At 42.7% G+C, this 14731-nt stretch overlaps 1 protein-coding gene across 5 annotated transcripts in view; it reads right to left on the minus strand.

The window, feature by feature from the left end:
• Positions 1-10047, minus strand: part of sema4d (sema domain, immunoglobulin domain (Ig), transmembrane domain (TM) and short cytoplasmic domain, (semaphorin) 4D) — a 35643-nt gene extending 25596 nt beyond the window's left edge. For 2 of the 5 annotated variants that reach the window (XM_025004081.2, XM_017407851.3), the window contains exons 1-2: positions 9892-10047; positions 1940-2054 (exon numbers count right to left, since the gene is read on the minus strand). The gene's annotated coding sequence lies outside the window, so the exon portion shown is untranslated. Of the gene's footprint in view, positions 1-1939; positions 2055-4516; positions 4859-9166; positions 9237-9887 lie in introns of those variants that run through there. The other 3 variants (XM_025004079.2, XM_025004080.2, XM_025004078.2) reach the window with 3 other exon arrangements.
• Between the last annotated feature and the right edge of the window lie 4684 nt (positions 10048-14731).

The raw sequence follows: 14731 nt of genomic DNA on the forward strand, positions 1-14731 counted from the left end.
AAAGAAATGCCTCCACCTTGGATCTGGGAATACTGAGTGGAATGTACATATCTGCAGGAATGCTCGATAAGTGTAAATGTTTGCTCATGACTGAGCCAGGAAAAAAAAAAAGGGTTGGAGCATTTGTGTGTGTTTGTTGAAGAGAAAATAAGTGGCCATCTTCTTCTGCCTTTGTATGAATCCTAAGTAGTCCCATGTAGAGGAAGGCTTTGTGCAGAGTCTCTGTCCAGGGGGGGTGGAGTAGGTGGGGGAGGACGTTCTCCAACTCTTCCTCTCGCTTCCTTTTAACAGAACATTTATCATTCTTCCCAGACAAACAGTCATCCCGCATCATGGACTTGCATCCAGCACACAATAATAACACCCCTCCCCAGCACCAGCTCCTTGTTGCTCGGATACCTTTCATCCAGTGAGGCGGCTGGTCAACGTTGTCTCGTACTTGGAAACTCCCAGCCTACATTTTAATAAAACTAGTGGTTTGAACACGGTCTGAATGAGACATCTCCTAACATCTTATACTTTTTATCTTGCCTTCAGGTCAAACTTTGCCAGAAACTCACAGTTTTTGTTGTGTGAATGTCTGAAGAATCTCTTGCAAAAGTTCCAAGAAAGCAACAAAATTACATTTTTTTAATAGTGACTGTCATCCAACCACAGTGTAAAGGTGGTGCGATGGAGGGGCAACATTATGTGTGACAGCTGAGAAATATGGACCATAGAAATATGGGGCCCTCTACCCCAGATGGATGTTTTTTTAAATGGCCTGATTACATTTTGAATATGAAGTGAGTCTCCTAATTGTCTCCAGAAGGTCATGATATAGTTGCCACCTCCTCTTACAGTTTTCACATGCTGCTTGCACTTTTCACTTGAGGAAACTAATTTGAAAAACTACTGAGAGTGGTTCGAGACACCCTCAATAACGTTTGGTTTGCATAATTTACGAACATGCTCCAAAAATCTGCGACACAGACGCGTGGTCCTGAGACATTTTGGAAACTCCATGCTGTTTCCAATCTGGTGCAACGTAGAGTGCTACTGTCTTAAGAAAAGCCTTGGCCATAAAGGCCTGTTTCATAAAAAGAGTGATTTAACAGAGCCCTTCCCCAACCCCCCCGCCTCTTGCACTCTCTAAAGGGTGAACAGGTGCATTAGGAATAAGTGAAGAGAAGATGGAGGTTCACTAAGTGCACACAAACCATGAATGGCAAGCTATTCACTTACATCTTTTAAGCTGCACTTTGAGCATTTAAACATCTTCTGTCTACTCTGTTATCTGGAAGTATCAATACAAACCACTTTTCCTTGAGTTTTTAATTCAGGCCACACCTTTTCAAACGGCCTTTATTCCCACAACTGGCTCTTCCAGCTGACTGGCCTGCACCCCTTGTTCCAGTTAATATGAGCTCTAGAGTCAGATTATTTTGCTTACTGCACCCAAGTCTTCCGTCGTCGATGCATCAAAGTCAGAAAACACAGGTCTCAGACACAAAGACGGAGCTGACAAAAGAAACAAGAGATGGAGATTTTGGCGAAAATGGAACAAATGGACAAGAGCCTACATGTATACGAAAACTGAGTGAAAAAGGGAGCAAATCCAGCTGACAGTGTTTTGTCAGAGAACTAAAGAGCAGCTAAACGCAGTGACAACATACCAGCACAGTTACCAAGAATGCAAATCAGCCCTGATGCAAATGTCATACGTCCTCTGGTGCAACACAGACCGTCTTGTCTTTACACCAACCCCCCACCACAACACACGTCTCTCCGTGCAATCTGAACCCCCGTTTCTCCAACCATCCTGCACTCAAACACACTCAGGCGAACGCCAGAAAACAATGTTGCGCAGAGCAGAAAAGGAGTGCAATCACAAATGGCATCTTCTTCTACCAGAGGGTACAAACACAACCCTTGAAAAACCAAAACAAAGAACACTTACTTGTCAGTCATAGCATCGGATAGCAAATACTCATTCATTAAATCGTCTGAAAATTTTCTTCACAGATTCAGAAGTGGCTGAGGGAGAGATCCAGCACTTTTGCCAGGACACAGATCTGTAAGAGATGAAAAGAAAGAATATTTTAGACTAAAGTCTTGTTAAATATTCAAAATAAGCATTACAATCATATCAAACGTCCCGTGGAAAATTATTTAGCAGTTTCCTAATTAAGTTTAGCACCTAAAACCTATAACTACAAACATTTAAAACAAAACAACAAAACTTTACTTAATAAGACTTCTCACTAAAGTCTTCAATTACCCTAATGGAGCTTTAGTTTAAAGGTTTCATCATGACTGACCTAATTTTGTTGTCATATGTTCATGTAGGTCAACCAACTTCATGCCACTAATGAGAAACGTAATTATAAAAGGTAAACTTTTTTTTTTTTTTTTGTGAAAACTATCGCAGGTTTGTCCAAGTAAGGGAAAAAAGAAAAATGAGTAAAAACACTGAAAAGATCATCGTTCAGGGCTGGCGTCTCGTCTAAGTCCGCAGACTTATGTCACTTCTTTACAAATCAGCCTCCCGAAGCCTAATGCCTCCTGCTTTCTGGGGGATACCGTCACCATAGTTACCGAGACAGCCCACCAGCCAGCCAGCTATCATAAACAGAGAGCACCGAGAAACGCTGCCGGCTAACGAGGAGACCGTGTGAATCCGGCTGGCGAGTTCGCCGTCATTCAGCGCAAAGTGTGAATCAGTTAGCCCAAATAAACAACACTAATCGGCAGACCGACTTCACCGACAGCGATTGGACTCAGAAATTTTAACAGTCATGTTTCTGATGAGCAAACCCCAAACCTGCCGTAACCTCTTCAGCTGATCTGCCTTTAAAAGATTATGACAGCAGCACATTAGATTCATAGATTATACCCTGTTTAGAGTTAAACACACTGGCATAAAACAGACTGTGACCTGCCAGAGGGGGATTTGCTCATATAAGCAGATAAACATTAAATAGGAATTCACAGTCCAGGACGCATAACAAGGACGCGGAGAACAGAGGGATGAAGGTAAGGTCTGGACCCCACCCAAACCGGTCAGCCCTAAAGCCAGACACAAGAGAGCCATTAGCACTCAGCCTCTGTTTGGAAGCCATGGCAACTGCTTTTACTGATCATCTTATAATATAGCTGAACTCTACAAGATCTCCTTCTTTTCAAATGCATTTTTTTCAATCACCATGATTTCCAATTAACACAATGAATCCAGTTTTGTACGACATATTCTTACAATGCTAAATCACTCAATTCTGACCAAGCACAATGTCCCAGACACCCCCCACATTAGTTTTCTATGAAAACCGTCTCGTACAATTCGTGGGGATGATCCACGTTGCGTGATCCAGCAGACCAAAGCAAAAGCAATCACCTTTTCCATGCAAAGTGTCAGCACAGTCCTGAATGCATGACGAGGAGCGGTGACTGTGCTGCAAGGCATTTTCAGCTGGTGGTTACAAGATAAACTGGGTCACGTGAATATGCCAAAAAGACTGGGTGGTTCCTGCCGTGCGTATGAGCGGCAGAGAGAAAGGTCTGCTCAGAGCATGTGACGTGAAGCGATAGGAACCTGCACCCGCAGCTCATAAACAAGTGTTTACCAGCTGAAAAGACCTGCTGGGGACATTGTGGAGGAAAATCTGAACGCTGGGAGAGTAAAGGCTTCTGCAGGGTTTCCTCGTTGATCTGAGCAAACCCTTGTGAGCTTGCCGACACACTCCTATTCCTGTTATTTTGGTGTTTAACTCTGCAATTTTATATTCCAGTCTAATAAGTGACAACGTACTGATCGATCAACCTGCTACTTAAAAACAAAAAGAATTTTTAAAAAGGAATTCTCTTAAATAATTGAACACAATCTGTTTATTTTTGTGGTCCACGAGTAACAAGTGCCTTTGTTCTTTTCATTTGTCTGCTTGTGATTGCACTCAGTTTGTTTTTGCGTTTTTAGAACCAAGTGTTATGAGGTCTTTTGATTCTTGGAAGATGCATTTTTAATCACGCACAACCAATCAAGTCATAAAATTCTGTATTCTAAAAGGTCAGCAATGGAGGAACATAGATGAGAAGCGACTGGCACAAATGACGAAAACGATGTGACGCGGTAGTCGCATTTAAACACGTCTTACAAGCTACACATTCCTCCCAAAATGACGTCTACAACCATCCAAGACCAGAGTAGCATATTACTAGAATACAAAACAATAAATAAATTGATGTATAAGAGTCAAAAGAAAGGCCGACAGCCAAAGAGTGGCACACACCAGCTCAGCTGCTCAAACTTGCAGGGTAATTCCTCCAAAAAAAGACAGAGGAATCCCACTTACTGCATCATGAAACCCAGCAAGCTAACACGCTGCTAAATTATTTACTTCAATGGGATTTGTATAAAAATAGCATGCACATGGCTGCAGAGCTTCTGCACTGCACAGTCAGCTTTAAATCCTCTGTTACAACAGAAAAAAAAAAGGTGTCAACATACATCTGCCACAATGTGCACGACGTGAAATCTTACCATCATCTCAGTGGGAAGATCCTGCAGGTTGAGATGGAAGAATGCTTTGGAAGTGGTTTTCCCCAAACGCGATTGATTGCACTCAATTTGCAGGACAGATAAAAAAAATAATAATAAAGTAGGAAAATATATCCCCATCCGAAACGATTAGTCTGTCACCTCCTTCCCTCTCGACTCGCCAGTAAAGCTACTGACAGACTCCCTCCCTCTAAAAGTCTTGCCATATGCACCACATCCATCATGACAGAAACCAGGGGAGGGGGGAAAAACGCCCAGGATGCTTTACAGGGTTAAAAGAAGGTTCTTGTCTTCAAGACCAGTTTCACTTAAGCACAAACCAGTGGCAGACTGTTCCCGTGTGACGAAATGAGGAGGAGCGCATTTCCCCGTGTCACTCACGGCAGTCAGGCGGCGCTCTGCAGCAGAGAGCGACGGCACTACGAATCGCGCCTCTGGAAGACATCAATGCACACAATCGCTGTGGAGGGGGGAAGGGGAATTTGGGGTGCAGAGAGAGAGAAGAAGGGGGGGAAGGGGCTGAGGTTAGCATGTTGTGTGTCTGTGGGAGTGTGGCCATTGTTGAGGGGGGGACATACTTGTCCTTCCTTTCATGGAGGAAGAAAAAAAAAAACAGCAGGTTCAGATGCTACTTTTCTTCCAGCAACATAATCGCTCGTTCTCACACAACTGTAATAAACATTTTCATCCTCAGGCAATGAGTGGAGGATGCTGGGACTCGTTTCCCCCTATGCAAACACAACAGTGAGTCGGAATTATGTGAATAAACAGAAAAGCTGAGCTGCATTTCCCCTATGCAAAAACCATAGCCGTTTACCAAACGAGAACTGGATGGACAGAAAACACTTCCTCTCCCTGCTCAGCTGTGTCCCAGGGATACTCTTCACAGCAACAGAATGTACTGTATGTAGGCTCTTATCTCTCGCCGCTCCATTCCCTTCCAGCTCCCTGCTCTCAGCAACACAACGCTGGGAACCCTTTCAAAATATCCAAGTGAGCTGTCAGCAGCAGTGCGGCGACAGATCAGTGAGCTTGCTGCACACTGAGCAATATCAGCCGAAGCTTTGGGCGTAGCATCTCTGCAATGTTTGAAAATTTCTCGGAAACATTTTATAAATGTGATTCTTTTTTTGTTCTTCTTCTGTTCCCTTTTCAGTGGTCGCCACAGCAAGTCATCCTCCTCCATGTAACTCCATCTTCTGCGTCCTCTGTCCTCACTCCAACTACCTCCATGTCCTCTATAACTGCATTCATATATCTCCTCTTACTGCTCTCTTGTCCATAAAACAGCAGCTGCTTTGGGTTATTGAAAGCATCAGGGCGAGTCTCACAAGGTGCAGAATGTTTTCTCGTCACTTTTTATTGTCCTGCTGAACAAAGAAAGACACGAAACTGAACCTAACATCCTGTTTGTCTTTATACATGTTTATTTGGAACCGCCATCCAGTTTTGCTGAGACATCTTCGGAATGCGGCAATGCATTATGCATGGCCAGTAACATAAAAGCTCCCAGACCAAGTGCCTGCAGACGCCCCTGTGCTGCTGATCCAGAGCCAGATGTCACCATTCTTACATTATTCTCGCCTGAGGGTGCTGAGGGTGCAACCGTAGGGTGTGGTGCGGACGGTTTGCGGCTTTGAAACGGAGGTGGGGGGTTTCCCCCTATAGGTATGTCCGAGCCCGCACAGGACACCGCGACATCAGAGCGGCCTCGGCTGGCTCACTGACCCCTGCCCTTTAACTCCCGCAGGACAAAAACAATAGAGGTCGATGCGAGATCAAAACCTCGAATTTCCTCAAACTGTGACATCTGAAAGGTAAACAGCATTGTTGTGGACAACAGTTTTCTCATCTTTTTAGCTCACAGTTTGTATATCTTTAGGTCAAAAGCTCCAAAACAAAAGACTTTTCAAGCCGAGCCTGAGACGCCTTATTTCCGTCTCATTGTGCTTTGTGGAAGAACAGAGGCAGCATGGCGGGGCTGAAGTCAACCTGCCACTGTTACACCTTTGAGGGATCAAGGGAAGCAGTGACAAAACCGGGATTGTAGCTTGAGGCTGTGAAGTAGTTTCAGTTTGGGTGACCAGATGGTTGTGGGCCTTATATTGGAAGATATCCAGCATGCATTTTATCCAAACAGTGCTTCATGTCAACACCTCTAAATTACAACGCACATCTCCTTTGGTTCTGTGATACCAAGCTCATTATGCAAGGTCACATCTTTGTGGGACTGACCAGAGGCAGCTTAAAGAGGGGCTCATCTTTGTGGCCATAATGCTGAATTGTTATGTAAAAGAGGTCTAAAGAAAGACCATAATTTCCTGATTTGTCTCACAGGAGGAAAAGAAAGAAAAAAAACCCCACTGCCAATGAGTAGAAAGAGTAAAAACAGTCATATGTGTCTACAGTGACCACCACGGCAAGAGGTATAAGCATTACCGCTCAGATATTTTGGAAATATTCCACCTATTTCAGTGATAGAGCTGAGAAATAACTAAAAGCAAAATGCCTCTCAAGTCTATGATTTGGTGGCTTCCATAAAACGCATTAAGAGTTTAAAAGTTTAAAAGTCAGTCATTAAAGACGGGGACTTTAAGACAGATAAACACATTTAAATGTGGACTTGTTCATGATGCGAGCTCCCTATATGCACTCACGATATTCAATACGCTCCAGTAAGAACAAATTTCAATGTTCCAGTTTTTTTTCCTGAACTTTTTAAATAGTGAAATCTGACAATCAGCCACAGCTTGGTCTGAAACATAAACTAGGCACCCAGGTAAATAAATAAGGGCTCACAGCTAAAACAGATGTGAGCTGTTTTGGGCAAAGTTCACATTTAAAACAAAGCTCTCTTTCAGCCTCACATTTCCTGACTGAATTCCCATCTTCTCTCCATTTCAATTTGATTCTTGCTTTTTTCAAAAAACAAGAAAATTAGAGAAATGTTTGCATGGGTGTGATTATGTGATTCTTAAGCTGAAGCACTTGGTATAATTTCATTTTACACATGTGAATCTTGTGATTCCAATAAACAAAACGGGGGGGAAAGGACTAAATAAACCAGTTTGTACACTAATAGAACTCAAACAAATCAAATAAGGCTGTGTTAAAAGAAGGAAAGGTGGTTTGTTTTTTTGGTATGCAAAGACTTCACCCATAAAAAGCAGATAAAGCAAAGCGAAAAGAGCACAAATCTGTTAAAGCAAAAATGCATAACAGTCAGGGGGAAAAAAGATTGAAATGATTACAAACAACTTTAACAACATGCACCCTGCCTAGTTTCAAAGAAAATCAATCTTTATCTGCCCTTCATTATAGCAGAAACTCAAAAACCTCGAGAAAAAACAAAAAAACAACAGCACCAAGCTCACAACACAAACTCTCGCCTGAGGGGAAGTTGGAGTGACAGACAGAAACGCCTGAACCGCTCAGCGGCACGCAGCCAGTGGTTTAATGATTTGTCTGCTGCTGGTGAACGATCACACAGCAATATCCTGTTCTGGCTGCCTCTCTTGGTCCCCCTCCTCCTCCTCCTCCTCCTCCCCTTAGGGTCTGGCTGACATGATTCTGGCCTGCTGCACTGCCAGCCAGTCCGTCAGATTTGACAAGATCCGGGCGGCTGCCCTCCGTGCCTGATTCAACCCAGCTAAGGACCTGTGGCGTCAAGACCGATGAGGCCGAAGAATTCGTTACCGAGCCCAAAAGGGACTGGACGTCGCAGTCCACGCCGTCTGAACGAAGGAGGAGAGGCAGGGTGGCTAATGCCACGACAGAAGCTGTAAAAAAAAACCAGATTACAAAGCTCTATAGCTGTATTTCAAGGAAATATGAAATTTCTCGCATGTTTCAAAACTGCAAGCTGAAAAATAAACTAGTCAAGTCACTTTCAGTCATTTCTTCCTGTTTTAAAGAGCTGAAATAGTAAAAAGCACACAACACAAAACTTAAAATTAATAATATTTAAGCTGCATCAGTCACGATGAGTGTGGTGCTTTTTACGACTATGCTTTCAATGGAAGGAAAAGAGGCAAATTTATTAAGTTTTATGTTTTTTTCCCAGACAACAAACGTAATCTCCCTGAGACCTAAACCTACGTTCAGATAAATATAAAAAGGTTCTGCAAAGAGCATTTTTTACAACGTTTCGCACGCCAACAAGTGACAAATGAATTTGCGACAAAAGCAAAACAGAAGCCGAACAGTGTTACTGCAAACCACTGAAAGACAAACGATGACGGGTTTTTTTTTTGTTATTGTTGTTCTTCTTTTTGCCCGGGTCTGTGTCTGTTACCAAAATATCTCGAGAACCGCAGGGCAAAATCGAATTAAACTAATTAACTTTTGCAGGAGTCAACACTGTTTAAGACGGGCTTGCCAGAGTCAGCCGACCTTCACCAGCACAAATATTGTCTATAATTTAGACAACTTTTTACAGATATCGTGCAACAAATGTGGTGTAGCAGTGGATGAGATTCATTCACAACACGCCCTTTTATACTGAGTTAACATTTTAAATCCCCCATGAGGAGAAAAGCTACATCTTGTGCAAAACAAAACAATTAGATATAAATAGGAGTCTGCTTCATTACAGGGCTGAAGATGAAGAAGAAGAAGAAGAAGATGCTGTACCCTGATCATTATCAGTCACACAGAAGAGCAGGATCCTCAGATTATCATCACCCTGATGGTTGTATGTAGGCTTAAAAAAAAGTCAGAAACACACAGCTTCAGAGACAACAGTGTGAGCTGCAGGTATTCATCCACATGATGCTATTCAAGATGCTCCCCCCTTCAGATAAACTGTGGTTATGCGGCTGGGCTCCAGCGCTGTCAATAAGTGCTCTTTTGTTGCTGCAATGAAAGAACACCCTTGATTTATGCATGCCAAGGGGTAGAGACCCCTGACTGACCTCTGGGTGGCAGAGTGGCATTTTAAAGGTGCAAGAGAGAGAAGTGGGGGAGTTTAATCTTAAAAAAAAAAAAAAAAAAAAAAAAAAAAAAAAAAAAAAGACGTGTTTGTGAGCTCGTTTAGCATGCCCAGCGTGAAACAGTCAGCCGCCGCCTGCTGACATTTAAACTACTGGAAGTTCTTAAAAAATGTAATTAAACGGTGTTAAAGGCTCGCTTAAAGGTATCAGGAAAAGGAGAGGAAATGTGCTCCTTTTTTGTTTGTCGGAGTTTTTCGGCTGCAGCGTAACAAGTGCAGCACGCGCGAGCACCGCTACTAACTGAAAAAAAACAAAAACCGCCGGTGTTTCTTTAAGAACAAGAAAAGAAAACAGCAACAACAACAAAAAAACTACATGCAGCGCTAATTAAAGTGTCCGGGGGAACAAAAAGCGACGCGTACTCACGGTGTGGAAGCCCTCCAAGGGGTTGCTTGTGAATTAAAAGAAGAAGCAGCGTGGACGAAGTTCGGGTCTAGTCGGCCGACGCTCGGCTCAGCATGGCGGCGGCGGCGGAGCCACGGACTGATTCAAACCTCTCCGGGCTGAGAGACCAGCAGGAGGAGGAGGAGGAGGGGGCGGGGAGGAATCACGAGGAGGAGGCAAGGGGGGTTGCTGGTGAGAAACAAACACAGGTATCGTTCACACAGAGCACAGAAATGTAGCTTTTCACCTGAATCCTGCAGCGCTTCCCCACTTCGGAGTGAACCACTTCTAGCTGCACGTGCAAGGAGAGCCTTGATTTCAACAGAATAAGGTTTTTTTTTATTTGGGATTGTTACATCTGTGTACCACTGAAACACAACATTAGTCTTCACACCAACACTGGGCTCTCTATGCACACTTCAGTGTAAATGGGTGGGGATGGATCGGAGTCACCATCAATCTGGGGGGTGGTCATGTCCACTCGTCCCCAGTGCCTTGCCGTCTGTGCCCATGGCTGAGTCTCTCAAAAGTAAAGGGCAGAGGCTCGTCGGTCTGCGGTGAAAAATGGTGGAACGGGTTTCAGAGTAATGTTCCTCGGGAGAACGTTGGGAACGCGTTGAATATCCTGCCTTCTGCAGTTCACATCGTGATCAAAATGTCCAAGAGTCTGGAGACATCTCTGAGCTCAAAGGACAAGACTGAGAGTCGATATTGGACGCTTGTGATCGTCGGGCCCTCAGGCTGCACAAAAATCAGGTCTGGTTTTGTTCTGGACATCACTGTATGGGCTCAGGAACACTTCGGTGCCATCCACAGGTGCTGGATAAAGCTCTGTCGTTCGTCGAAGAAGAAAATATGTGAACGCCACTCAGAAACGCTGGCATCTTCTCTGATCCCAAAGCTCGTTTAAAATGATCTGAGGTAAAGGGGGAAACTGTACTGTGGTCAGACGAATCAACATTAGAAATTATTGGACACCAGGTTCTCTAATGCTGCTATCGGCTCACAGTTCAAAGGTTTGCCTCTCTGATGGTATGGGGGTGCATTACAACCTGTGGTATGGGCAGCTTACATGTGAAGAATGGCACCATCATTGCAGAAAAGTAAATACAGGATTTAGAACAACATACGCTCCCTTCCAGTTGATGTCTTTTTGCATATTTCAATGTTTTAGAAAATGTTAACAAAACTTGGAATAAGATATCAGGAACATATAAAAAAAAGAGAACAAAGTAAGAAAAAAAAAGTTTGGCAATTGTGCAAGTAGGATAGTTTGGGAAAGTTTTGGGAAACGGTGACAACACGAGGGGGGTGAGGGGGAAACCGAATGATTCACCGAAGCAGGAGACTTACTCGAGTTGTCAGCGTGAAGAATTTACAGTAAGCGCGTCGACACGAGTAAATACTGAGCGGACCAATCGTGGTTCCCCGCTCTGTCTGCGTGTCTGCCGGGGTTTTAGAAATAAACCCCTTTCTCATTCTGAAATTCCAATTCTAAAACCTTAGGTCTACCTGCATCTAGGTGTTGATCTTCGTTCAAGGATTCTGACGGTTTTGGAAACTCTGGAAAGCTGGAAACCAAAGTTTGGTCCTCCTGACGGTGGGGGGCCTAAGGTCAGACTTTTTGGGGAAACTCCCACGCTGCTGTATGCACTCAGGAGCACATGCCAAAGATAACAACAAGAAAAAAATCAGTCTAGGTTGTTCCCAGACCAGCATTTGGGATGGTACAGGGTGCATCCGTCTCACCTCCCCAGCATCATGAATCTGCATTTTCAGGTACCTCAGATGCAACGATGTAGCCTGTTGAAATTGTGAAAATTTTATTTAACGCCTTCACAGTCCTGTGGCTATAAGTTCTCCATTTTGCAGACTTTTCAACAGGGGCTTTGACAACGCAGACACGAGTGCCAACTTCTCTTAGCTCGCCTAAGAGGACAGGACTTCAGTCTCCGCTAGGCTAAAGCTTTAGACGCTGTGGATAATAAGTTACCTTAAACCGTCTGCGTGTGTGAGGGCGAGAGAGAGCTGTGTCAGGTAGTGTCAGTGGGTTTAAAGGGTAACTCTCAGGGGTCAAAGGTTATGCAACATTTTCCCCAAGAAAATGTGAGCCAGAAACACAGGGTGGAGGAAAGACAGAGCGACCCTTGTCTCCTTGCGCAGTCCAGAGGAGGGGGAAGGAGGGGACCTTTAGCTGTGCGAATGCAACACAATACCATCTTTGAGTGAAATTAAAATTTCTGCTGCTGGAAGACACGACAGTCTCCTTCCGTGGCTGCTTTGTGGGATCATTTAATTACAAACACTGAAAAACTGACCCCGTACGACGCACGACTCTGGCCAGGTCTCCAGTGCTCTTGTACGTCTTCACCTCCAGCCTGTATAAACTGCTTAATTTCTCATCAGCCCCTGACGATTTTGTTTCTTTGCACGCTCACAGACCGGCTGCAGTTAAAAGGGGAGGGGAAGGTGCTGCCTGAAATGAATATGATGAGCAGCTGGGTTTATCTCTGCTCGCTCTGTGACATGTGCTGCTAAGAAGAAGAAGAAAAAAACAAAACAGGTGAGCCAAGAATTTGTGCTGAAATGTAAACAAAGTCCTTAAATGATTTATTGCCTCTTAAACAGGCCTTCATTTGAAAGACTTGTTTGGTGCAATAAACTTTATGGCCCTTGTCTTTATTATCTTCCGCGGCTTGTTTCTTTTTTTCTCCTTCAGCTTGGAAGTCAGCCTTATTTTAATGCTGCTTCAGATAAGAAAGTCAGTTGAATAGACAAAGGAACAGGGAGTGTCTGCAATATTCACCCACGCATACGCACAATAGATTTGGAAAGTAACACACTAAGGTGTGTATTTTTTTTTTCTGTGTAAGTATATCATCTTCATGCCTGGGCTCTTCAGACACATCAGCTGGATATATTTAGAGTCCCCAGCGGGTGTATCCATGCTACAAGGCAGACCACAATTATTCACAACACTGAGAGGGGCCAGTGCTGCTCTGGGATCAGTCAGGAGGTGTGTGTGTGTGTATGTGTGTCAACTGGTTTGGAAAAGGATTAACACCACAAGAGTCAGAGGTCAAGGCGTTTGGTTCGCTCAGAGTAAAGGTTCAGGAAATCACACCTGGAATTTAACACACATAATGTCCATATTTAAACCAATGTGAAAATGGAACCTGAACTCATAGTGTACTGCAACTTTTGGAAGTAGCAAAAACAAATATATATATATATATATATATATATATATATATATATATATATATATATGTATATATGTATGTATGTGTGTGTGTGTATATATTGTCAGTGTGCAGATGTGCATATATTAGCTTGAAGAACTTTAAACAGAGGTTTAAAGAAGTCTGTGTCACAGCTACTAGCGCTGTTGGTGTGTTATAAGTCAGATTAGCCACTAATGCATAACTAATGCATAAATAACTTGTTTTATGCTAAATTTGCAAAGAAGATTACACCATTTAAAGTGGATCTGGATGCTTCTTAATGTCGCTTGTTTGCTTATGCCTCAGCTCTTTTTCTAAATTCTGTCCTCATTTCCCAACCTAAGTTAAACAAAATGCATGGTAAATGTTTTACTTCAGCCTTCTTATTTGCCAGTACCCTTCCCACAAACAGGAACACTATAGTAAGCAATCAATGACCAGCCATTTATCTGCAAGTGACTAAAACTACAAGGTACAAATACAAATGTGTGATATAGGCATTTTATTCTGTTTGACAGAAAAAATAATAAACCTGAACATTGCTAAGTTAGATGTTTCTGCAAGAACTTCATTAAATACATTTTGTTTTAGAATAATCTAATAAACTGAGGCACCATTGAATCTGTGGATTTTTATTAAAGCAGCACCATCTAGTGGTAAAGACTGAACACAACAAGTCTGTTGAACCAGCTCCCTCTAGGGCAATTACAATTGTTTTTGTTAATTTTAAGGTACCCTATCTTTAAATAGTTTTTGTATGTGTTTTAAGATGATGCCAACTGGATGTTTCCTCTAAAAATGTCACCTCAGGTCTACAACAAATAAATAAACTGCACCTCCTATAGCTGCCTGTGACTGAATTAGTCCAGTTGTGCAAAGTCGCATTGAAAATATATGCTCATATCGATTTTTTGTAATTCACACTGGGGTCAGCTGGATGTATTCTGCCTTTTGGATGATCATAAGGTTTTTCAAATAGTGTTTTTTAAATTAAAATAAGTAAATACCAGAAAATATAGAAAGAAAGGGAAAACAGTGCAATTTTAATTTATTTTTTGTCTTATGAACCAAAGATATTTTATGTTTTTGTCTTTATAATTGTCATCAGAGTGGTTTATATACTGTATGTCTGTTTTATAGCTCATAATAAAAGGGGGAGGAGATGCAATTTAATTTAAAACAACAGATTAACAGGTGACTGTATTCATCATTATTACAAAGATAGTGCAGACAAGTAGACACGTACAGACTGTCAGAGGATCTCCAGTCTGTCGACAGATCTGCAGGACTTTCAGTGCCTAAAGAGCAATGGATGTGATCCATGGTTTCTGTTCTCTTAGATGACAGTAACATCAAGAGTTGCCATTCATCAATAGATTAAGAAGAAGGCAAGAAACTGCCTTGTTAGAACCTGCAACGTGGAGTTGCACTCTTAAATAAATTTATTCTGCCTACATAAAAAAGTCAAGTTGTACCTGACTTTACAGATGCTGCTGACCTCTTAGGGCTCTTACTCATTTGCGTTGAACCTTCACACACAGTAAAGAACTTTATTGTGGCCAAATAAATCTGTATTCCAGAGTATTTTAAAGTAAACA

This window comes from Kryptolebias marmoratus, linkage group LG14, assembly GCF_001649575.2.
Source record: "Kryptolebias marmoratus isolate JLee-2015 linkage group LG14, ASM164957v2, whole genome shotgun sequence".
Lineage (NCBI taxonomy): Eukaryota > Metazoa > Chordata > Actinopteri > Cyprinodontiformes > Rivulidae > Kryptolebias > Kryptolebias marmoratus.